Below are 6,692 nucleotides of genomic sequence, written 5' to 3'. Positions count from 1 at the left end.
TTATTCATTTACTATGAAAGCAATATTGATTCAAGGATACTCATTTTACTCAATAAGTTGTAATTTATTAATGTCATCATTTATTTGACATCCAAATTACCCAAATATGTTGAGTGGGAACTTCTTCCAATTGAATTTTGTTTATATGTCCTCTTCATTTTTGAGTACTTCTCTACAACAGGTGATTTTAACTCTCTTATACTTTCCTTGATCAGTCCTACTGTCCTGTCATTTCTCAAAGGACCCCAGGCTCCTTTTAGTTAATGATAGATAAAAACCAATATGGGCATTAGTTCTATGGGTGTGTTATTGCTTAAAAGTCTTCTCAGAAGACTCTGTGTGTGTGTGTGTGTGTGTGTGTGTGTGTGTGTATGCGTGTGTGTAATGAATTCATACTGATACTTCATATTCTAATATACACTATTCAGGTTACTTAAGAAATGACTGTAATTTGTTTCTCCTACAATGAGAAGCCTCGGTATCACTTTCTTCAATGCCACACTTGAATAAACCTAGAGTAAACAAAGAAATTACAGAATTGATCATTGTATCACTGTGAAAAAGAAACCAAGTATCCCCTATTCAATTTTTTCGTAATTTTTTAAATAAAATATTTACATCTCATGAAATGAACAGATCTTAAGTATCCAATTTGATGAGTTTTGACAAGTATAAGTCATTGTCAAGATCAATCATTATTTATGGTTTCTACTTTTGAGTTATGGATTAGTTTTGGTATGATTTCATTAAAATTAATCAATAGATACTTTCAAGAATATTGACCAGAGAAATGTATGGTAACTGTAGAAATAGACATAGACAAATACCACTGACACATATGGAAGATAATCTTGAGCAAATAGCTTAATTACAGCTATGCTATAAACCAGCTGGCATATACAATAGGAGAATTAAAGAGTTGTGGCATCTATGTGTCTTAAGAGCTGACACTTAGAGTGACCCTAGCTCTGGAGAAAATAAAACATAATTCTATACTAAAGAAGTCATTTGAATTAAGAAAAATTGATATTTGACATCATTTACTATGGAAAACTTGTACAGAATTAAAAACTAACAAAATTTCTCATATACTCCCATTTAGTCAATAGATCTGTTGACATGTTTACAAGATTAAACTTTTATGTTTTTTAAAAGGATTGTGTGAGAAATAAACTACATGTGTATTAAATCACATTTTATCTTCTACTGAAATTTTAAAAATTTAGCCAACATTCATACTAAAAATCACACAAATGAAATGTATGATTCATTAAAAAATAACCTATTCTTTTTTACCATGTTGACAATTGACATTTTAAAAAACAAGTTACAAAATATTTCTTCACATTACCCTTTTTAAAGTGTAAGGTCTCTTGGAACATCTAAGGTGTATTTAATAATGACAAAACTCAATTAATCTAAAAATTTTAAAGAACATGGCTTCTAAATAAAACATGGTACATTTGTTTAAATTATTTAACAAACACACTTCTACAAGCACCTGTATTGTATAATACAATCTCAGTCTTTCATTTTATTCTACAACATGTCTAGAAAAAAAACCTTGCAATTTCATATTTCTTACATAGAAATGTTTCACTTTGAAGAACAGAAAGTTAAAGTTAGAATATATAGAATGGAAAGAGTTTCTAAGTTCGAGTAAGTTGAAGTGATCCAAATAATTAAATATTAACAATCAATTCTTTTTTTTTTAAGATCAATCCTTACACTGGAAGGATCAAGATATTTTTCTTCACTGTTCTTGTTATGTTTTTATGTTACTTATTTCAACAGGCAGTATTATTTATCTGAAGCAGAAAATATCTTACTAAACACATCTCTGAAGTCTTGTTTAACTTGCTGGTTTCTCAGAGTATAAATGAATGGATTCAACATAGGGGCAACTGAAGTATTGAGCACCGCTACTCCTTTGCTTGAAGTGACTCTTTCATTTGCAGATGGCTTCATGTATGTGAATATGCAACTACCATAAGTGATGGATACAGCAATCATGTGAGAAGAGCAGGTCGAAAAGGCTTTTTTCTTTTGCTGAACCGAAGGGAATTTTAGAATTGTTTTGATGATGTAAGAGTAAAAAAGGATTAGTAATAACAACGTGACAATGAGGATCATCAAGGCCAAGAAAAAGGCAATCTGTTCTATTAAATGTGTGTCTGAGCAAGAAAGTTGCAGGACAGGAGAAACGTCACAAATGAAGTGACCAATGATATTGGAAGCACAGAAATCCAGGTTCAGAATCAAAAACAATGGAGGGAAAATGGCCAGGAATCCAGTTGCCCAGGAACTGAGTACAATCTGATGACAAATTCTGTTGCTCACAATGGATGTATAATGCAGAGGTTTGCATATGGCAACATAAAGGTCATAGGACATAGCTGCCAGAAGAAAAAATTCTGTAACCCCCAAGAATATGTAAAAAAACAACTGAGATATACAGCCATTATAGGAAATGGTCTTTTCTCTGCTTACAATGGTGATTAGGAATCTGGGGATGCAAACACTTGTGAATGAAATTTCCAGGAAAGAGAAATTACGGAGGAAAAAATACATTGGGGTCTTGAGATGAGAATCCAGTAGAGTAAGGGCAATGATGGTTAAGTTTCCTATCATACTCAGCATGTAATTTAGAAATAGAAATAAGAAAATTATGATCTGTAACAGAGAATTATCTGTCAGACCCAGAAGGATCAACTCTACCTGTTTTTGTATGGTTCTTCATTTCTCTTTTGTGATTTCAAACAAATTATAGAAATAAAAGGTACAATGATAAGAAACTATATGAGTAGCTTTATATCCAGGAAATGATACATAAAAGGATCCATATTCACATATATGCCCATTTATGAGAAGATATTCCATGAGGTTGGAGATATGATCTAGGACCATGCAACAGACACTATTTTTAAAAAGCACAATAGAAGTCAACTCTGTTTTAAAAATTGACTTGCAAAATCTGTAATAGTTTATTTTTCACTGTTACTTACAAACTTCCAGCTCAATTGTAACCCATTCCAAATTTGTTCATTTCTTAAATAAACTAGATAAAATCTTGGTTCCAGATTCAAAAATCATTCATTCATTTTAATTATTAATTTCACCAAAATAAAAATGCCTGTGTAATGAATTAAGACCCACAGTTAAATTTTGAAACTTTAGGTTTCATATTAAAGTGATATTTGTTTAGAGCCCCACTATAGCCTCTTGCAACTTTTCTATGAATTACTGATGAAGACAGAATATGACAAAAGAAAAAGAGTGTAAGAGTGTGATAATACCAAAAGAAAACAAAGTGTGATACCACAACAAAATAAATACTAGTCAAATCTAGAAAAAAACTGAAACAATATAAAGCAGATAAAACCACATGTACAAAAATCCAGTAATGGATCTGAGCAAGGAGAAGGACAATCCACTCTAAGGACAAAGTTTTGGGATGCCTGGGTGGCTCAGTTAGTTAAGCATTGCCTTTGGCTCAGGTCATGATTCTGGAATCCTGGGATCCAGTCCCCAGCATGGGGCTCCCTGCTCAGTGGGGTGCCTGCTTCTTCCTCTGCCTGAAGTTCCCCCTGCTTGTTCTCTCTCTCTCTCTCTCTTCCTCCAACAAATAAATAGATCAAATCTTTAAAAAAAAAGACTGAAGTTTCAATGGGTCTTTTATTGTTTAAGAATATGAGTATTAAAGAATATCCCCCCAAGAATATCCAAAATAATAAATTAAAACTATTATAACAATAAGTTCAGTAATGTGAAAAAACTTTTTTCCTTTACAAAGGAAAAAAATGTTTAGAATATATAATGACATATTTACCTTTCTCAAAAGGCAATTCAATTTTCACATTACATATAAGCTATATGTCATGGCATAGTAGAAAAGTAGAAAATAATTTATTTAAACATCAGCAATTCTTTAAATAATTTTATTCATTTAGATAATTACATTTTAAAGTCATTTAAAATAAGTTGCAAAAAAGTTTATACAAACTGACCCCAATTTTATAAATGTCTGCATCTGACACATGAAGGTATGATTTCTGCAAATATATAAAAAAAAGTATTTTCAATGAGTTGTTATTATAGGTCATTTATATTTTTCATTAAAAATTTGGTCATTCTTATTAATATGTTACCAAAGAAATTATGCAATGGAACAAGATTTCTCTATTTTCTCTAATTTATTATTTTATGAAAACAAAATAAAAACAACGTGAGCTCAGAACACTGATTGGTTATATATTTTAGAGTCATATTTTCAATTAAAATATTCTAGTTAGGCACTTCATTTTCCTATTAACCTGAGGAATTGTTGTCAATTTTCTAATTAAATAAGGTATTTCCAAATGAACATAAGCACTGGCAGAGAGAGAAAAAAATATATAGTGTATTTTTTCTTTCCTTTAAATAAAAAAATATTTAAATTACATCCCTTATTAGTTTTGTGAATCAATTATCTTTGCCTGTTCTGAAGTTGTTCTTCTTTTTATTATTGAATACATAACATTTTACCCTTTATATGATTTATCCCACTACTTCACATACAAATTCACAAACCGCACAAATTATCAATGATGTTTTTTTGCTCAAAGTGTTAATAAGAATTAGCACCTCCAAAGAGCTTTATTTTCTATTTTTTCAAAAATGTATTAAAACATGTAATATCAGTTCTCCAAGAAAAAGTATCCTCCAATCTTGTCATGTTTGATCGACTTGTAGAGTTGTCAGGCACTCTGTTTATCTAGGGGTCACTAGGATAATCCTCATTCCCTCCACAATTTTGCAGTGCAGTGTCTGGTTTAAACCACTTAAGTATTAGAAATCCAGGTGGAAATGCATAAATCGAACTTCAAGCTCTTGCATTTGTGAGCAATAATTAATGCTTTATACAAGGAACAATAATAAAATACAACTTTTATCATCACTATTTGTATATAACTTACATGGTATTTGTAGTTATTCTTAAATTTTTGAGAGAAAATAATCCCACTACTTTAAAATATCACCACTATTTTACTTACCATGAGCAGTTTATGTTGGTATTTTTTTTTCTGTAGTTTACATGAGCAAGGATCAACAATAATGAAAGGCAAACATACTCACTAGAAAATAATATTTAATATTGTAGGCAGAAAGATTAATATAAAATAATCTCATGTTAATTCATACAAAGAGATAAAGTGTGAATATTTTAATAATGTGATTTGTCTGCACTATCACATATATCTAAACATATGGTAGTATCTATGCCTTGGATAGTAAAGATTTCTCATAAACTCCTCTTCTTAATGCTGTATAATTTTTTTAAAGATTTTATTTATTTATGAAAGAGAGACATAGCGACAGAGGGAACACAAGCCATGGGGGACCAGAAGAGGGAGAACCAGGCTCTTCGCTGAGCAGGGAGTCAAATGTGGGACTGGATCCCAGGACTCTGGAATCATGACCTGAGCCAAAGGCAGATGCTTCAGGACTGATCCACTCAGGTGCCCCATTAATGCCATATAATTTATAAAATGTGTGTCCAACTAATCCTACCTCACAAACATTCATGGAGATTATCATAGTTGAGATGATTAGATTGAAATTTGGGAAATATTTATTAGTTTCAAATTATCTAAAAGGAATGAATGTATCTCCACAAGAAATCTAAGGGGATGGAGTCTCTAAGGAGAAATAGGAAAGATGAAAAAACATTCAAAAGAACTTACAAAACATCAATTGGCCTTGCCTTTATTCTTTCATTAAATATAAGCTTATTCTTACGCTGAAAAAATAAATAAAATGGAAAAAAAAAGAAAGGGATAGTGTATAATTTCAAAAAAAATATAAGCTTATTCTTTCAGGCATGAGGATAAACAACTGTTAGAATTGATTCATTAAAAAAATGCTCACTTCAAGACAATCATGTAGACAATCAGCAAGGCAAGTCATGCTCTAAACTAGCAGAATATTTTGGATCATACATAATAATACATGCCAAGATACCAATAATACGTGTCAAGATAATTCCTTTTGAGGTTTTGTAGGTTTTTTTTTTTTTTCAGAACATAATGAATCTATCACTGGGAGAACAGCATATGGGTACCTAACCCAAATAGTTCTACTTATAATATTTTTTTATAAGCAGCTGTGTCAATATTAAGAAAAAAAATAGAAGTTTTGCTTAATATTATGATTTGAGAATATTTTCTTCAGTGATTTGAGAATGTACAAAGTTCAACCTCTTTGAAATATTACTAATCATTATAACACCTATCATTTATTGAATATTTACTATGTATGTAGTACTATGATGACTGACATACATACATTATTCAGTTAATCATCATAATAGGCAAAGTACACATGATTATTAACTTTTGGGGCTGTTGAAAAAAAAACAAGAATTAGGGAAATCCGTTTACATGCTCACACTCATGACAAAGTTTAGAAATTATAGAGACAGAATTGCAATTAGATCTTTAATTCCAAAGTGGTGATAGTTAGATGATAGATAGGTATAGTTAGATAGAAGAAAGGGCTATTTAATTTGGAAAATAAGCAATAATCTAATGCCTGATACCTAGCATAGGAGTGCTGAATTTAAATTAATAAATAATGATGGAAAAATGGACATTCTTACATCACAAATGCAAAAACTTTTTCAAGAAATGAAATGAACTCATGAAGCTTTTTTG

General features: G+C 30.6%; 1 pseudogene; it reads right to left on the bottom strand.

The window, feature by feature from the left end:
• Positions 1–1,800: 1,800 nt before the first annotated feature.
• Positions 1,801–2,740, bottom strand: LOC123947200 (annotated as a pseudogene).
• Positions 2,741–6,692: the final 3,952 nt, after the last annotated feature.

The sequence above is a fragment of the Meles meles genome, chromosome 7, assembly GCF_922984935.1.
Source record: "Meles meles chromosome 7, mMelMel3.1 paternal haplotype, whole genome shotgun sequence".
Classification (NCBI taxonomy): Eukaryota; Metazoa; Chordata; class Mammalia; order Carnivora; family Mustelidae; genus Meles; species Meles meles.
The sequence above is the reverse complement of the archived record's forward strand: the minus strand, read 5'-3'. Positions and strand labels throughout refer to the sequence as shown.